Genomic DNA, 18531 nt, shown 5'->3' on the forward strand with positions numbered 1-18531 from the left:
TGGATGATAGCAGCTGGCTTCACTTGAAAGCAATAGCTATCTCAGACATGCTCTCTGTTGGTCAGGACCCCAGAGCCATCTACTATATCAGTGTGAAGCATGTCCAGTCAGCAGACTAAGAGGACAGTGTGCCTTGACCTTACCTTAAGAAGTCTGGGCCCCACGCCGTTGAGCTTTTTGCAAGGCTGCATAATGAGGATGGGCTGTGACATGAATGCTGATATGCTTTATGCAGAGCAATTGGGTTCCTGTACGTGTTGACATTATTGTTTAATATCATAAGAAAATGACATAAACCTTAAAAATGACTTGCTTTTTGAAAACACAGAATTAACAGTATCCTGTTAAGTGACTCTGCATGTCCTGTGTCTTCTGCGTGCACGTTTCAACGTATGTACCTTACATGTACACTGCCTTTTCTTGTGTCAGCGTGTCTCTGTCTCTAAAGTGTCTTTGTGCGTCTTGTTTGTGTCTGCTACCCTGTAAGGGTGTGTGTCTTTGCATACTTAAAATCCACTCATCCAGTGCTATGGTGTAAGTAAGACAGTGTTGAATAATGTAGAGAGCCTCCGACTCACCACTGAGCAGACAGAATGGGGCCTCTCAGCTCGAGACATACCATTCTGTATTGTGCTGCGCTGTGTTTGTGCCTTCACAGATCCAATAATATTACAGGAGAGGTATGTGCTGACAAAGATTACCCTGGTGTGACCTTGTTTCGGCAGATTGTGACAGTTAAACATGCAGCATGATGTGGTTTTCTCACTGAACACTATACAGACTTTAAGACAAGTGAACTTCGAATGCAAATAACCACATTCACAAATTTCAAGCAAACCCACACAGCGTGCTTTCTCACAAGACTCAAAAACACACTTGTACAGGCTGACGGCCACTGGGGTGTTTGCAATTGATCTCCCAGAAGTCAAATCTAAAAGTCATTGTGTTGAAGTATTTCTCTATTTCCTTTGTTGCAGAAGTAACTGATTTTTTCCCACTTGGGGATTTACAGATGGAGGCTACCTGACATGCTGCGGAAACCATGATGGAAGAAGAAGGTGATAGGCCAGTGTCCCACCCCCCACCCTCCCTCCCCCCAGCTTATTTTGCTGCGTGTTACAGAGCAGGTGAGATACATTAACAGCAGCAGCAGCTGTGGCCCTCTGCTTCGCACATGTGGGCCAGGATATGAGCTAGCTCGAGTTCGCCCACTCTCGACACTGTTCGCTAATGTTAACACACTCCTCTCTGCACAGAAAACAGTACTATTAGGAAAAAAGGGAGCACACAGTTCAAATTGTCAACCTGTCATACTTTATTAAATTTAATGATTGGATGAACTTTGTGTTTCACAATAAAACAGCAAAGATTAGCGCCAAATGAAAAATAAATAGAATTTTTTTTGTAATGTTCTGTCTTTTTAAACCATTACTTTACTTCTTCTGAGCTACCAGCCTCTCACACCAGGTTGAGAACTAATTCTGTGGCCATCACCTTTCAGCACTGCTCATATCAATTCAATCATGAACATTGAACATTGTATATGATCCTGCCAGAGGTGCTTTTCAGTGGCAACTGCACTTGCTTGAGGCTCTTTAAGATGTTTCATTGTCTCATCTAAAAAATCAAGGCGAGGAGGATTTAAACTCTGTGGAGTGATTAAGTCATGGATACCTAGGAGCACTATCCGTGGTGCTGCCCCACAAAATCAACACTGAGGCCTGAGATGTTCTTCACTAAAACAGGATCTGTCAGAACAACTTCATTGTTTTCTGACTAAATCCAAAATGTGTTTATGCCCAATCCCCCATTTGGTTGTTCAGCTAATGTTGGCGGCACAGTTAAAGGTGAAAAACAAAGTTAGTAGGGCTAGAAAGGACATAAATGGCTTTTGACATAAAATCAGCTACTAGAACAACTAGAACATCTTCAAGAACCTCAAGCAAACAACCTCGAAAACATAGATTGCATTGTGATATTTTTGATGTGCAATGATTTTCACTAAAATCCTCACCATAATTGTCAAGGTATAAATGATAGACCTTGTCAAGTTTGAATATGGAAATGTCTTGGCTATGCAATTTGTTTGAGACATGTGTACCTTGTTGGATCGTTTGAATAATTCAGCCTCAGCTCAAGCCATGAACTTTGTGACCCAGCTGTCACACTGAGTTCTGAACACTCAGATTCCAGTCACACCCCTGAGGTGTCCCAGAGGAGAGTGACATTTGTATTTGTGTTCCTCTGATTCATATGTGCTTGTTTTATACTCACTGATGTGTGTCAAAGCCGATTACCTTCATGACCGGGGACTTAGTTTTTTTTTAAAGACTGTCCTTTGGGGTGAGGTAGTAGGTTGTATAGTTTTAGGGTCACACCCTTCCTATCAGATAACTATACAACTTACTGTCTTTCCTGAAGTGGCTGTAATGTCATCAGAGGCCATTGTTGGAGCTCCTGGATCTGGACCAACACTGAATATGCATGATCCTGACTGCTAAAACTATACTGGAACTCGTTTAATACATTTGGTATTCATAGGTCATCTAATATTGTACTTACTTTAGATAACCATTTGATAATTTTCCTGATTGCATTTTAAGACTTTGTGGTCAATATAGCCAATTAAATTTTATTTAACCTTTTGCTATCTTTAAAATTTTTGTTTCTCCTACTTGGTCATCACAGTTTCTTATAAAACGTTCTGGTTCTAATTATTTTATTTCACGTGTCTTCTGGTGTTAATGTTATGATAAAGTCAAATTATTGTGAGATGCTTTTGCTATTATAAAGCATGTTTTTGCATCATTTTGTATAATAAAATGCAAATATTTATTTGTCACTGTACCACAATGCTCTCCAGTACCACAGTACCACAGGTTATCCCCAAGCTGTGGGGCCTTTCTGATGTTCGTACGGGGTGAGGTAGTAGGTTGTGTGGTTTCAGGGTAGTGATTTTGCCCAATCAGGAGATAACTATACAACCTACTGCCTTCCCTGAAGGGCAGCAATACTTCAACAGGAAAAACAAGCTTGTCAAGTGCACAACACCAAATAAGAAAACTCTCAGACCCTTAGTCACTGTCTTGTCACCTACCTGACATCCACAGCCATTCGCAGCAGCACAGAGGACCATCAGGTAAAGTCTGTTCACTGTGGGATTGTTGAATCTTGATTTGGATTTTCTGCTTCAGCCATTAAAAATGATACAAATAAAATGATGAATTGGTTTGTCGTTGATGTTTTGTTCTTACATTGATTACATCTACACGTTTAAAACCTTTACATTTTTACCCCTATAAGGCTGTGAGTGTTATTTACTTTTAGGTGTAAGTCAGAACTCAACATACCAATCGACAGCTCATCAGCCACCAAATCGTGTTAACTCTTCTGAGTAGTTCTGATGAGTTCACCCACTCTACTATCTCATATCATGCATGGACACATTTATCATTGTCTGTAGATTTGTTGGGAAACTATTTGAACTGCCTTTTGACTAGCGCCATTCATTTCTGGGATTATCCAGCGGCCCAGACACATCTTAAAGCCCCAGAGCACATGGAAAGAAGAGCCATGGCACAGTCTCCCCTCCTGGGCTACAGCATGAGTCACATGGCAAAAGATGATGGTTACAACGTTCTATCTCTGGCCAACGGCACACATAAATACACACTCGTACAGGATACTGTAGATGACGAGGTGACTGCCAGTCGGTATCAGGCCAACTTGAGCATCAGACATTCCTCACTGTCTAAGACTTTAACCCATATCTTATATCAAGGTCAGTCTTGGGGTTGTCATTCACAGCGAGAGCCCTCACTTGACCTTGTGTCACATAGCCAGTGATAAACTCTGTCAGACATATTTACTTATTAATATGCATTTGAGCTTGCACATATTTGGTACGTCACAGTTTAATAGACCACCCATAAGCCACAACATTAAGACTACCTGATGGCGTTAACTTTGTGTTGAACAGCACACCCACTCGGACTTGTGTGTGGCTAGGAAGCTCCCCCCACACACACACACCACGCTGCAATGCACTGTGTGTCCTGACACCTGTCGATCATAGCCAACAAATAAATTATTCCCATGCTTGATCCCTGTCCACCACAAGATTAGAACCACCAGGTGGATTTAATGCTGTGGCTGCCCAGTGTAAATCTTGTCAGACATCTTATGCTATTTTCACATACAGTACATCAGAAGAGTAGCGCAGCACAGAGCTGAAATATTGCAGCGTGGGAAAAAAAAAAAGTACACCCCTGCTCTGTATCCCATGTGTCTAGACCAGTGTTAAGTGTACTTGTATGTGGGCTGCACCCACTGTGTAGCTGTCTTTGCCAGCCACCATATTGAATTGATTTGAGCCTCGGCCTCGGTGATAGAGCAAAGTGCGCTGAATACCAAGCCTGATGAGACAATGACTCTGTGTGCCTCCTGTCTCTGGGGTTGTGTCTCTAAAGGCCATCCTCCATCCTTCATCTCCTGCCTTGCTGCTTCACTGAAAACATTGCAAAAAGCCTTGACATTTACCCCGGGATATCATTTTACCATAAAATAAGGAACTAATGAAAAGCTTTTGAGACTCTGAAACACATGAGTCAGATTTCAATAATATACTGTTGTTGTATCCAAAGTTGCCATAAATTTGAGGGTGAAAAATAAACAGTGTTGCTTTTCTAAGCCTTTGTATGATGTCATAACTGCATCAATGTATCAGTGTTATTGATCCACCGTAAGTGGATAGGGTTAATGGCTCTGTGTGGGCAAAAAATAAAGCACTGAGTGTGCTCATATTAAGAAAAGCCAAACCTGCATGTATTCAGCAGCAACAGAAATTTGTGCCACAGTGATTGTAAGATGTAATATTCAGTCCGAAATTTGAGGCATGGAAATTATTGTCTTTCTGTAGCAATTATATTTATTCCATATTCTTATTTAGATTTTCAGTGCAACCACAAGGGGGCACAAGCCAGTGGGTTCTTGTGCCAGTCCAAAGTCTGGGACAGAGGGTTGTGTCGGGAAGGGCATCCGAAGTAAAACACATCCCAAATTAAACATGCAAATCATGAAATCACAGAATATGACTTCCATACCGGACCGGTCGGGGCCTGGTTTAACAACGACCACCACCGGTGCTGTTGACCTACAGGGCGCCGGTGTAAATTGGGCTACTGTTGGTCGAAGGAGGAGAGGAGGAAGGCGTGGTTATAGTCAGAGAGAGAAGAGGAAAACCAAGAGTGTAGGGCTGAAAGTAGGGACTTTGAATGTTGGGACTATGACAGGGAAAGTTATAGAGTTGATTGACATGATGCAGAGAAGGAAGCTGGACATACTGTGTGTCCAGGAGACCAGGAGGAAAGGTAGCAAGGCTAGAATCTTAGGAGCAGGGTTCAAGTTGTTCTACCATGGGTCAGATAGAAAGAGAAATGGAGTAGGAGTTATTCGAAAGAGGGATTTGTGAGGAATGTTCTAGAGGTGAAAAGAGTATCAGGCAGTGTCAGACCTTTTTTAAGAACAAGGGAGATGTGCAGAGCCGTGGCAACTACAGAGAAATTAAGGTTATTAGCCAAACAATGAAGTTGTGGGGAAGAGTAGTGGAAGCTCGGCTAAGGGCAGAGGTGAACATTTGTGAGCAGCAATATGGTTTCATGCCTAGAAAGAGGCCAACAGATGCAGTATTTGCTTTGAGGATGCTGATGGAGAAGTAAAGAGAGGGTCATAGGGAGTTGCATTGTGTCTTGGTAGATTTAGAGAAAACGTATGACAGGGTGCCGAGAGAGGAGCTGTGGTATTGTATGAGGACGTCTGGAGTGGCAGAGAAGTATGTTAGAGTGGTGCAGGACATGTATGAGAACTGTAAGACCGTGGTGAGGTGAGCTGTAGGTGTGACAGAGGAGTTCAAGGTGGAGGCTCTGAGCCCTGTCTTGTTTGCTCTGGTGATGGACAGGCTGACAGATGAGGTTAGACAGGAATCTCCATGGACTATGATGTTTGCAGATGACACTGTGATTTGTAGTGAGAGCAGAGAGCAGGTGGAGGAAAATCTAGAGAAGTGGATGTTTTTTCTGCTCTGCAAATCAGAGGAATGAAGCTTAGCCGCAGCAAGACAGAATACATGTGTGTGAATGAGAGGGACCCAGGTGGAACGGTGAGGTTACACGGAGCAGAAGTGAAGAAGGTGCAGGACTTTAAGTACTTAGGGTCAACAGAGCAACTGAGAGTGTGGAAAAGAGGTGAAGAGGCGAGTGCAAGCAGGTTGGAACCGGTGGAGAAAAGTGTCAGGTGTGTTGTGTGATAAAAGAGCATCAGCAAGAATGAAAGCAAAGGTGTGAGACGGTGGTGAGACCAGAGATGTTGTTGGGCTTAGAGACAGTGGCACTGAAGAAAAGACAGCAGAACTTAAGATGTTGAGGGAGTGACGAGGAGGGACAGGATCAGGAACGAGGGACAGCTCGTGTTAGATGTGTTGGAGATAAAGTCAAAGAGGCCAGATTGAGGTGGTTTGGACATGTTCAGAGGAGAAACTGTGAATATATTGGTAGAAGGATGCTGAGGTTGGACCTGCCAGGCAGGAGGTCTAGAGGAAGAACAAAGAGGAGATTTATGGATGTAGTGAGGGAGTACATGAAGTTAGTTGGTGTGAGAGAAGAGGATGGAGAGGACAGGGTTAGATGGAGACACATTCGCTGTGGTGACCCCTGAAAGGGCTCTGTTTTCACAAACAGCAGTGAAGGCCTCATTCACTCTGTTATAGACTTGGCAAAAGTGACACCTAGTGGACAATGAGTTGATTTTCCTTTATACGCAGTAAAATTGTACTATTGTATTTTTTGGACTAAATTCTAATTTTGCTATTGTTATTTGTGACATTAATTTCTTGGTGAGTTATTTATTTATTTTATTTCTTTTAACTGCAGTGAAACCTGCCTTGATTCAATGAAGCTCATGTTTTTTTTGCTTAAAAAAATAACAATTCCACAATGATCAGAAGAATTGCTCCTAATTTTTCCTACAGTCAACTAATATTTCAGGCCCCACCTGATCTCTGTGATAGATGATATTCACCGGGGGTTTACATCCTTTCATGCTCTTCCAGGCGTTTCTACCCTTTTTTTGCCTTTTAACCAAATCAAACACATATTTTTTTGTAGGCATTAAATTAGATAAGAGTCATAAGTCCTTAAATTAGAATCATTTTGTAAATGAAAAACCAAAATTGCAGTGGGAGAAAAACTGGATTAAAACCAATAACCTTTCAGCCATCTGCAGTTTTTCAGCAGCAGGCGGCAGCAGAGGTCTGTCTGCTCTTACACCTCCACATCGTCTGCCTAACTGTCAGTCAGCAGGTCAGCATGGTAACCCTTAAAAAGAAGTGTATTCTAGTTCCCCCTAAAGCTACAACCTTCTTATATGTGTTAAAGAAAACACTGCAGTGGCTGAGAATAACACTCGAGTTCTTTCCCTTTGATTTGTTTATTTAGCTGGGGAAAATATCATACACCATCCGTGTGCATCCATAATGTTAGCAGAGGCTTACACTGGTATAACCATTTTTGAATTCTTCTTAATTGCAAAACAACATATTGTAAAAACAGTTGAACATAAAGTTTAGTCTGCACCTAAGCTTTATTTCATAATTAAACTTTTCTTTTTCGATTTTGCATCTTCAGAATCTTATATATTATTGCAGCTAGGGTCAGTTCAGGGACATGTTGTAAGTGAATGGGGCATTTGTCATTACATTATCTTGATGTAGAAACCATTTGGAGTCTCCCATTAACTCGAAGACCAGCTGTTGTCCAGACAGAGAGTCTTGACCATAGCCTTTTACTCCTGACTCAGTTTCGGTCTGCTGCCGTGAGCTGTGTTGCAACGAGCCATGTCTGTCTGAGTCCAGTGTTTCTCCATGTTCTCCTCACATGGAGAAATCGCCAGTGGCCTTGGAGAATCTCCGGGCGCCGTTGCTGAAATTTGCGTGGGTGTGTATTTGATCATTAGGTATTACTGCAGGATTTCACATTCGTATGTAAAGTGGAGCTCGGAGAGGTGTTATAATACTTCTCCTGCTGTAGTGCACTGTTCCCAAGTAATATACATTTACTCAAAATTTCAGGCACGTGTGCTTTACTTGTATTTACATTTACTGAACTTTTAATTTTATGCCACTCTAAGCTGTAGCTGCACTTAGTCAATACCAAGGAGACACGTGCTCTGGTCTGTGCTTTGAGAAAATATGTTTCCGTGTTTAGTTGTCCAGCTTTATTTCCTGTTCTTGGCTTTTATTTTATTGCTCGTCCTGTGCTTCTTCCCATTAGTCTGTTTGGTTTCTTTTTACCTTCCTAATTTGTCCTGATTTGTTTCAACTGGTCCCCTGTTCTTTGAGACCCCGCTCTCCCCACTGTTCTCTGCCAATTCGTTTGTACTCTGTACCCTCAAGATTCAGCATTCTGTGTTCTTGGTTTGTAGCATCCTGTTGCTTACGCGCCTGGATCTTCCCCTTTTGGACACTTATGTCCCTGCTCTGCCTGTTCCCCATTTTGGACACTGTCAAGTTTTGGTCTGTGGTTTGGTTACTCCTTTGTTACGTTCTTGCCTTAGTTTACCTACCCCCCTGTTTTTATCCTGCTCCCTGTATTAGGTACTCGTATCAATTTCCCTCTGCCTCAAGTTTAGTTTGATTATGATATATAAAAAATATCTGCTGCACTGCAGATTCGCAAGAGCCCAGTGGCCCCTATAATTCTTGAATGTTGAAGTTTGACACAACCAGGACTCTTCCAAGAGCTGGTTCCCTGGATATACCGAACAATTGCGGGCGAAGGGCCTTAGTAAGAGAGGTGACCAAGTACCTGATGGTTACTCTGACTGAACTCCATAGATGCAGTGTGAAGATGGGACAAAGTTTAAGACGGACGAGAGTGGCTTGACAGACACTCCCCAGTCCAAACACACAAAAGGCAGCCTGGAGTTTGCAAAAACAAAAGCGCCTGAAGGACTCTCAGTATGAGGAACAAGATTTTCTGGTCTGATGAAACCACCATTGAACTGTTTAGTCTCAAATCAAAGCTTCCCTTGAGGAAACTAGGCTCATCAGCTGCCCAATACCCTCCCTACGCTGAAGCATGGTGATGGCAGCATCTTGCTGTGGGGGTGTTTTCAGAAGCAGGAACTAGGAGACTTTTTTAGGGTTGAGGAAAAGCAGAAGCTGAGATATGCGGTTTCACAGAGCTCAGGCCCTCAGACTGGCCCGAAGGTTCACTTTCCAACATGAGAACCATCCTAAGCACACAGCCTAAACAATACAGGAGTGGCTTAGAGACAACTCTGTAAATGACCTAGAGTGGTCCAGCCAGACTTGAACCCTATTGAACAACTCTGGAGAGACCTGATAATAGCTGTCCACTGACTATCCCCATCTAACCTGACTGAGCTTGAAAGGATTTGCGAAAAAAGAATGGCTTGAAGACACCCCCCCCCCCGCGTAAAGGGTCTGACATTTCCTGACTCATTGCTTTCACTGTCATCATGGGACATTAAGTGTAAATTAATGAGGAAAAAAATGAATTTGAACAATTATATCAGGCTGCAACACAACAAAGGTGAAAAAAGTGCAATCTGAATGCTTTCTGAGTGCACTGTATAGCATTGAAAACATGAAGTGGAGGTTTTTTGTTTTTTGTCCTTTTGGCTTATCCTGTAAGTTCAGGGTCACCACAGTGGATCATTTGGCACTGTTTTTATGCCGGATGACAGATCCTGACGCAATCCTCCCTAAATTATACTGGGCATGGGGCCGGCACTGCTGGTTACTGGGGGTTGAGTGTCTCGGCCAGGGACACTTCGGAGTGTGGTCGGAGGGACCCTATAGTTATAGCAAAAAATGTGCAGTATTTATTATGAATAAGGGTCAAGGGTCACTATTGGAGAAGGTGGGGTCTTAATGATCTTAATGACTTTAAGTGGGGACAGGCAATTGACCCATGATGATACTTCAGCATTTATTAGTTCAAAATATTTTTTTTATAAAAACCATGTCATATTTTTTATAATAAAACCATCATGGGGTGCTACTTTTGTAGCTGACTGATGAATAATTTAACAGTAATACACCAACCATTCTCACACTATCAACAGCAATAAAGGGCTGCTTAAATTATTAGGAATCAGTTTAATAATGGGTAAATGTTCAAATAAATCTTTTTATATAGTTTGATTTCTAAATCTACTTTGGTAGAAGGTCTGAACATGTCCTCCACCATTATGCATGTTAAGTGCTGAGTGTGCATGGAAGTCTTCAGGGCTCCACCGCGGCCCAAGGACTCACGGAGAGCAGCCAGGCCCAGAGCCAAACTCTGCAGCAACACCCACATTTCGTTGCCAAAAACGTGGACAGAATGTGATATAGGGAGCTGGGACACAGAGAACATGATGAGGAAAGAAGAGAGCAGAGAGATGCAACAGGCGAAGGGGGGTTGCACACTCGGCATCTGGCATGAGCTGAGAAAATCGAGCTGCTTCATTAATGGGCACTTTGTTGCAACAGTTTGACTGGAAACCTTCACAACTTGGCCTGATGTCAGTGTGGGACAAGATGTTTTCCCCAGCTGCCACGTGATTCTCCTGAACACCATATCATTTTCTGTGCAGAAATGGCAGGACAACGGTCAGGGTCTCATTAACTACACCATGGTGCCAACTATGGTGTCAGTTTTTCCTCAGATTTTGTGGAATTGCCAGTCTTTTGCAGTCACTTTTACTTTGGAGGCCAACTGCAAGTCCAATATGTAAGATGTGCAACAGATATACTGTTTATAAATTTCTTTATTTCTTAAAATGCATCTTGATGCTTTTTAATTAAACGTTTGTGATGACACTGAGGTCAATTTATTAACATGATACGAAAAAAATAGAATTAAGTTCTTCCCAAATTTAAATCCTTAATGTCAAATACTTACAGTAAGTACAAAATTGAGGTACTTTACTTCTTTACTTAAAATTTAATATTTAAAATATATGAACACTACAAACTATGAAGGATAAACACTTGGTTTTGAAGTTTGTGGGGCTGGAGTGGCCTCAGCAAATTTGAAAAAAAGTGCTAAAAATATTTTTTAATAAGATAAAATTATTATATTATTATAAGATATACTGGTGAAACACACAAACATATTGTTTCCCATCCTACACTATCTCATAAATTCCCTGTGTTGGCGTCTTAAAAATGGGGTATTGGGTCTGAACCCATTGCATTTTTTTTTTTTTTTTTTGCAGTTCCTTGTGTGGGATTAAGCTATCCATCGGCAGACTTAGCAGGTTCGCATCTGCCGTTCAGCTTCCTTTCTTCATATCACACCAATAATAATATAATAATGACAGAAAGTGACTGTGTAATATCTCTGCATGTTTAACAGTTTGGTACAATCTGCACCTTGATCAAAATCCCATTTGTATTGAGATCGAAGTTAGTGCACAGACGTTTGCATTTATTAAAATGCTGTTTGTAAATCAGTTTTCCAGTTTTTTATGACACTTGTGTAAATATTTCAACTAACATATTATTTCTAAACTGACAGAGAAGCATTTTCGACCTGATAGAAAAATGATCTATTAAACTCTGTAGTACATTACTGCTGTGACACAGGTTACAGTCAACATGAATCCAGAAGACTTAACTACTTCCGTCCGTGATGATATAGTCGACAGAGGACCGGGGTCCGCGCAGGCCGAGGCGCAAAGGAGCCATGTGCGGGGTGAGGGGGCGTCCTTCTGTAAAGAAACTACCGCTCTCTTCCTATTCGCTGAAACCATAGGTGTGTCGGGGGGGGGCGGGGAGTGTGCGCCAGTTCTCCTTGAGCTGTCGCTCATGACGTCACATCCTGCGGGTGTGAGCTCACGGCAGTGCATTGTATGGACGTGGTGGGGGATTTTTGACAGCGGCAGCGCTGCTGGGGAAACAAACAAGGACGTGGTCGGGGTAGGGGACTGTTTTTCTCTTTTCCTCTCGCCGCTTCTCCTCTCGATCCTGCACCGAGCACTTCAAAACCCAGCGACATTTCTGGTGGTATGTCGGTTTCGGTCCGGGCTGCTTATTGTAAGGTACTAGACATCTTCATTTTGCATTTTAATCACGATACCCAGCAGCAGCTGAGAGACTGTAAGGGAATTTCGTTCAAAGCAGAGATGGTTGCAGCCTAGAACCAGCGCATGGTTTCTCATTTTAGAATCCCTTGGTCTGTAATCCATAACCTGCACAGTATTGTTCGTTAGCAGCCTGGGCATATTCATAACGCCTTCAAGGATTAAAATGCCACTGTTATTGTGTGGTGGCAGGCTAATCTGATTTCAGTTTGCACGCCTGCGCATCCAAAGTGCCGCTGGCTCTTGTGATGTAAGCTGTTCCGTAATGAGCCGTGTCCTCAGGACAGACAGGACTTGTTGGTGTCTTACGCCCTATTACTCTAATAGTGTCTGATTGCTTGTTAGTGTCTGATGCACCAGTCAGCGCTGTTGTGATAAGTGAAGTTTGCAGATGATCTGCACAACACATGCATGTCAAGGAGCTTCATGTGAGGGGTGTTGATGGGGTTCCTTTGGCCAGCAATGCTGCTTGGAGTCAGAATCGTAGACCCTCGGGCCTGGCTCGAAATATTGCCTGGAAATCATACCGCACGTGACCGGCGTTAGGTGCTTTTGCAGCACGAATACTTGGCAGTGATGCGTTCAAGAGACGGATGACTGGGCGAAGCAGTGGTCAATGTGTAACTGCAGGGGATGTGGAGCAACTGAAGAAATGTGCCTGAGGTATCTCGGAGGTATCTCGGAGGCTACTCTTCCTGTTGCTGAACAAACCTTCAAGTGACAAAGATGTTTGTCAGACCCCAGATTAACACTGTTTTTCAGCGAAAGTGTAATTTGACCTAAAGGCTTATCTACCTGTACCTTTCCACTAAGCAATATGGGAATGCCACCTTTCCTTTCCACCAGTAGCAATGTCCCACATGCAATTTCACTTGTTTAGTCTTTTTGCATTAATTCTAGGGTGATTTTATAACGTGCATATGTAGTGCTGGCTGAAAGTTTGTTTTTAAATGCACGCTTGGCTAGAAGAGAGTTATGACAGTTATGACTGGAAACGTTCATGTGGAGGTCAGTTATTTATGCTGACATGTTTCCTGAAAGTAACACTCCGATGCTCCATTCTGCTGTGCCTTTTTTTTTTTTTTTTTTTTTTACACAAACTGGGACAGAACATAAAGTGGCATTTAGATCGGTGGTCTTCAATCAGAACAAATCTTTAACCTAGTGAGTGTGGTTAAAAATGAAGTCAGAATTGTGACTGTGGTGTTAAAGGGACCGGGGTATTATTTGATATTGGAAAACATTATGTTGTCAATCCGCCCTCGCCCACCTGCAAAGATGAGTAAATAGTTTCACTTGCTATAAAAATCTTCCATTTGATGATATCAAAACCACCTACACTGATCAAACTGCAGACAAGGTTGGTTTTTATCTGTTTTTAATCAGTGAGCGCCAAGTGGTTGCAGTTAGCAGATATTGCCCCCAGTTCAATATGGAGAAGTTGTTTTTTTTTCTTTTCACCTCTGCTTACTTTTATGTGTGCAGGCTTAACTGAACCCTGAGGAGGATGTGGATCTCATTGAGGCTACACTCAGAGACACATTAATCCCCATTTAAAGCAATGCAATGTGCTCCATTACTGTGCCTGTGTTGTTTCTTGTACTAGTGAGACATAGGATCTGGGAAATCCAGATTTTGTAGCTTCTTAGATGCCAAAACACACCACGGTGATTTCTAATACTGACAGTCAGGATTGTACAACTTTGGAGAGTTGGCTCGGTGGCAACCGTCTATGGCCGTGTCAGTCCTAATGTGAGTAGTGGTGCACGTCCATGCTGCTTAGATGAATTTTCTCCATTCAAACGAATAAGAAGGACCGTGTTTAGTTATGCACGACAAATATTACACCGCTGTTGTTTTTCTTGTAGCTGGTGTCTGTCCAGTTGTGCTGTAGCATGCTCGCAGTTTTGTCTCCAGGAACCTGAGACCTGTAATCCTCTGCTGTCTGGCTGCATTGACGGCCTGCAGAGTGTGAGAGGCAGAGCTTTCTACTCTCTGTTCTCCAAACAGGACTTTCAGGTTCTCCTCTCAGCTTGAAAGTTGTGAGTTTATCGGTTGTGGGCCCAGAAAAGTTATGTATTATAAGTATGTGTTGCACCACTGACCTGTTTTTCAAGTTTCTGCATCGCCAAAGGTGGAAGAGCAGCGGTAAAAATGTTAGCACTGTGCAGAGTTTACTGAGCATGTGTAAGACAAGTCGGGGTCTTGGTGCTTGTTTTGTCGTCATTCCGGATGGTTGTGTCTGCATGACAGGTATTTGTTTTACTCTCTCTACAGGTGGTGGGTTTATTGTTAAGGATGGTGGGCTGGAGGATGGGTAAAGCAAACCTTTCTGTACCATTTAACTTCCAGCTGCATTTAGAATCAAGTTGTTTTTTTTTTCTGGCCTTTCGAGACTGTCCTAAAGGTGGCTGACAAGCTCGGGGGCCTAATTTGACAGACGTTTAAGAAATGGGAATAATTGGGTTCGCTTTAGTCGACCTCACTTCAAAGGAATTCACTGTGCTGCACTCCTCATCAAAAAATTCGGACATCCCAAAGATGTAGAGAGTGGAGTTTCAGACAGCAAGGATTTAACTGAGGCTGCATTCAGACTGCCAAAAACCTTCATAAAACGCTACGTTCTAATTCACTGTAGAGAAGCTCAATGTTTATTTCACAGTCAGTGAGATGGAGGGTAAAAATAAAAAAATGAAAAATTGCCACTGATTTTCCAAAGTTGATACATCACTACTTGCATTAGGAACAGGTTACCAGCATTCTGGCATCTGACGAGCCTTCAAAGTCATTGATGTGCTCTTGGCAATGAGCTTCCAGGATCAGGTTTCAACATTTCACCAGTTTGGGAGGTAACACACCCACACAAGTGCAGATTGTTGGACGTGGAGCTATTTTTCAAGTCAAACGTCGTCTTAGCATAACAATAGCTGCTCTGTCAGTTACAGTAGTTACTGCTGGTGTGGTCTGTTTGTTTTTCTCAGCCAAGTTTGACCTTCATCTTGGTTGGGTCCTTACGTCTTTGAGCCTTTCTTAGGCTATAGTTCTCCTGGGTTGAATAGGATTGGGACCCTCTAGCCAGACTTAACCGTAAGCAGCTCTGCACAGGAGATTGTCTGTACTACTGATCTGTGAAGTATGCAGAATATGTATGGTGAACAGGAGGGGGCTTAACTCATCTCCTCAAGAAATATTTTTCCCACTTCTCACTACTTTGTCACATTTTTTTTTCACTGCCTGTTTTCACGGCCAAATCATTGTAAAAATAAGCTCTTTCTCGTCAGTGTGTGCACCTGAGGTGTCTGATCCTGAGGCCTGATCCTGAGCAATCCTCATCAATGACACATCCCTGGTTTTGTCCTGCTCTCCCATCTAATTCTCTTACGGGCAAAGCCCACTGTCTTTCACCTCTACTGTCTTTGACACTAGTATGGAAACTGGCCGTCTTTATTGGCATGACAGATGCCAAAGGTCGAGGTAGGGCAACGATTGTTTGGGATTAACGTTGCTATTTCTGCTGGAGTGAGTTGAACAGGCTCTCTCACCTCTTGAAACATATTGAGAAGCAAAATTTTTTAATATAACAAAGCGACTTTAGAATAACTGTACAGTTTTAGTTATTTAAATAAAAATTGGGAATATTTTATGACCTGAAGAATGCGTGTATACAGTAAATATGAAATTAATAAATAGGCTCTTAGACTACAAAATGATTTTTCTGATTGCAGCCACTATTTTAATAACTGCAAGTAGAACGTAAAGGAAAACATTTGGTCTTATATTCACTGATCTTACTACAGTAGCAAATTAGTGGTGTTCTGTGACCAGGCCCATGTGCTGCATGCCTCCCCACAAACATGCAGGCTGGTTTGGCAGCCAGAAAAGGGGAACTCGGGACTCCGGCGTCATGTTTTAAACTTAAATTAGATACACACAGCTGTCAGAACAGAAAGGAATGCCTGGAGTTTGGTCTTATTCTCTTCTCAGTTTCTGTGATTTCTGCACTCTGGCATGCTCCACTCGATTGTTTCTCAGGAATACAGGACCTCCCGAATAAAGAATTTCAGTTGGACAGTTTTTAAGCATTCCTCAAAGCTTGTTTTGGCCACTGTTGAACATGGCATGACAGAAACTTAAAGGCTGCATTAACAAATTTAAAGTCTTACCGATTATGGAAATGACATTCAATTTACCAAATTTACTTCTCTTCCAAAAGAATTGGAATGTTTGAAGTCAATTGAGGTAATTAAAACCTAATATTTGGTTGCAGATCCCTTGTTTGCAGTAACTGCATCAAGCATGTGACTTACTGACATCACCAAAATGTTGGGTTCTTCTTTGGATATGGTTTTCTGGGCTTCCACTGCAGCCTACTTCTGTTGCTGTTTGGTTTAGGAGGCCTGATCAGTGCTTGATCAGAGGGCAATACTGAGTTGGCAGCATGTTTTGGACCATTGTTATGCTGCATGATTAAGCTCCTCTCAATTGCTTTTGATGCATGTCTCTAAACTTGCTGAGAAAATGTTTGTGTACACCTTTGAATTCCCTTTGCTGCCATGATGAGTTAAATTATTAATAAAGTCCCGTGAACCTGTTCCAGAAGCAGGCATGACAGTATTTCAACTGTGCTTCACAGAGGCTCTTGCATTGGTTTGGTTCATGAGCAGATCTTTATTCCTCCATGCTTTGGTCTTTCCATCAGTTTGGTCTTGGTCTTGTCAGTCCACAAAACATTCTTCCAAATCTTCTGTGGATCATCATTGTTCATTTTTGCAAATTCCAACCCAGCTTCCTGATTCTTACCACTGAGTTCTGTTCATGATGTTTCCTTCAAATGGTGAACTGTAATACCTTCACTCCTGCTCTGTGGAGGTGGTTGTGTTGTGATTCTACTTATAGTTTTTTTTTTTTTTTTTATTGTTTTCTGTTTCACGGCTCTCACAATGTTTCTGTTCTCATTGTTGTTCCTTGGCCAACCTGCTCTGTGTATGTTATTTAGTGCATCAGCGGTTTCTTTCGTTTTCAAGACATGACAAATTGGCCATGCACCAGTTTTAGTGTGAAACCTCAGCTTGTTTCCCCTGCTTTTCTCAGATTCAAAATGGCTTGCTTTTCTCCTCTAGACACCTCACTGCTTTTCATGTTGATTTATCTTTTCTTAGCAACAAAAACAGTCCTCATATATAAACCCCAGAGCTAAATCCAATAGTAGTCATTTAAATAAATGTACTGTTGGACTGAAAAATCAATACTATAGGAGAAAGAATAAAACGTGGGTGGTCTGACACAAAAGCTGCTTTTTACCTTAGACTCATGTCTTCTGTGTACAGCAAAAGCATTGCCATTGTAATAGTTTTAGGGAGGACTGTATAAAGGTGGAGCTAAAATTTGGCATTTTTGCTTCATAAACATCGTCACTGATCACAAGTTACCACAACAACAACTAGAAGTGTTTTCCCACAGTGAGGCTTGATGTACAGCACGTTCTGTCATCCTAAATCAAGGCACATCATTGAAAATGCTTCACATGTGTTGGTAGCACTGCACTCAGGTGGTCAGGCAAGTTCATACTGAGGACTTTGTCTGCTGCCCTTGTGTCCCTTGGGCTAATAGAAGAAGTTATTATATTTAGGCATAGCCACAAAGGACAGAATCGCTATTATTATTATTATTATATTTATTTATTTTACTTTATTTTTTTGTAGTGGGAATGTGCACCCAAGGACTTCCTAAATAGATTATGTGTAGAACACTGTACTTGCATTGCTTCTGTACAAATATAGAAATACCTGAGCACTAGAATTTGACATCTTTTACTACAAAAAGCACTGCATATGCACCTTATTATAGAGGCAAAGCCATATCCACATGTCTTTCATTGCATATTTACCAAAAATGCCTAATATTGTAGTCTTCCAGTATTGCAGTCTATGTAAAATGAAAGAAACTCAATAAACCCAGCAAATAAAAAAAGTTTAGGGTCATGTGACTTGTACAGGTCATACAGTTCACTCATAAAGGCACTTTCTGGTGTTTCTTGTCCAGACCATGTGCAAGCACTGCTTGCTGTCTTGTTACCCCAACCCCACATCTGTCAAGTGATAAACACAGCTGGAAAACATTGCAGCACTTTCCCCACTCTGAAATTTACAGTTTAAATGTACTGCAGAGAGGTTTTGTAATGGTGGCCTTCTCGATCCCTGTCTCTGATTTGGAAATAAGTACAAAGTGGCAGCCAGGGGCCAACATTTGGCACAGAATGGAGGTGTTGCTTAAGGTTTGGCTGTTGACAATATTAGCAGCTGGAAACACTGCCTTTGGTTCAGCTCTAAATATATCTAGCTCACTCAGGTAGCTGTTTGAGGCTGTACAGCAGGTCACGGTTAC

General features: G+C 42.0%; 1 protein-coding gene and 1 long non-coding RNA gene across 4 annotated transcripts in view; both read left to right on the top strand.

Moving 5' to 3' along the window:
* The window catches only part of LOC137125851 (uncharacterized), a 38009-nt gene extending 34788 nt beyond the window's left edge, over window positions 1–3221 (top strand). For all 3 annotated transcript variants that reach the window (XR_010914224.1, XR_010914225.1, XR_010914223.1), the window contains one exon: window positions 1013–3221. This is a non-coding gene — a long non-coding RNA (uncharacterized lncRNA). The remainder of the gene's footprint in view (window positions 1–1012) is intronic.
* An 8546-nt stretch (window positions 3222–11767) lies between these two features.
* Window positions 11768–18531, top strand: part of pparab (peroxisome proliferator-activated receptor alpha b) — a 30337-nt gene continuing 23573 nt past the window's right edge. Inside the window, exon 1 of the mRNA XM_067500460.1 lies at window positions 11768–12105. The gene's annotated coding sequence lies outside the window, so the exon portion shown is untranslated. The remainder of the gene's footprint in view (window positions 12106–18531) is intronic.

Source organism: Channa argus, chromosome 4 (assembly GCF_033026475.1).
Source record: "Channa argus isolate prfri chromosome 4, Channa argus male v1.0, whole genome shotgun sequence".
Lineage (NCBI taxonomy): Eukaryota > Metazoa > Chordata > Actinopteri > Anabantiformes > Channidae > Channa > Channa argus.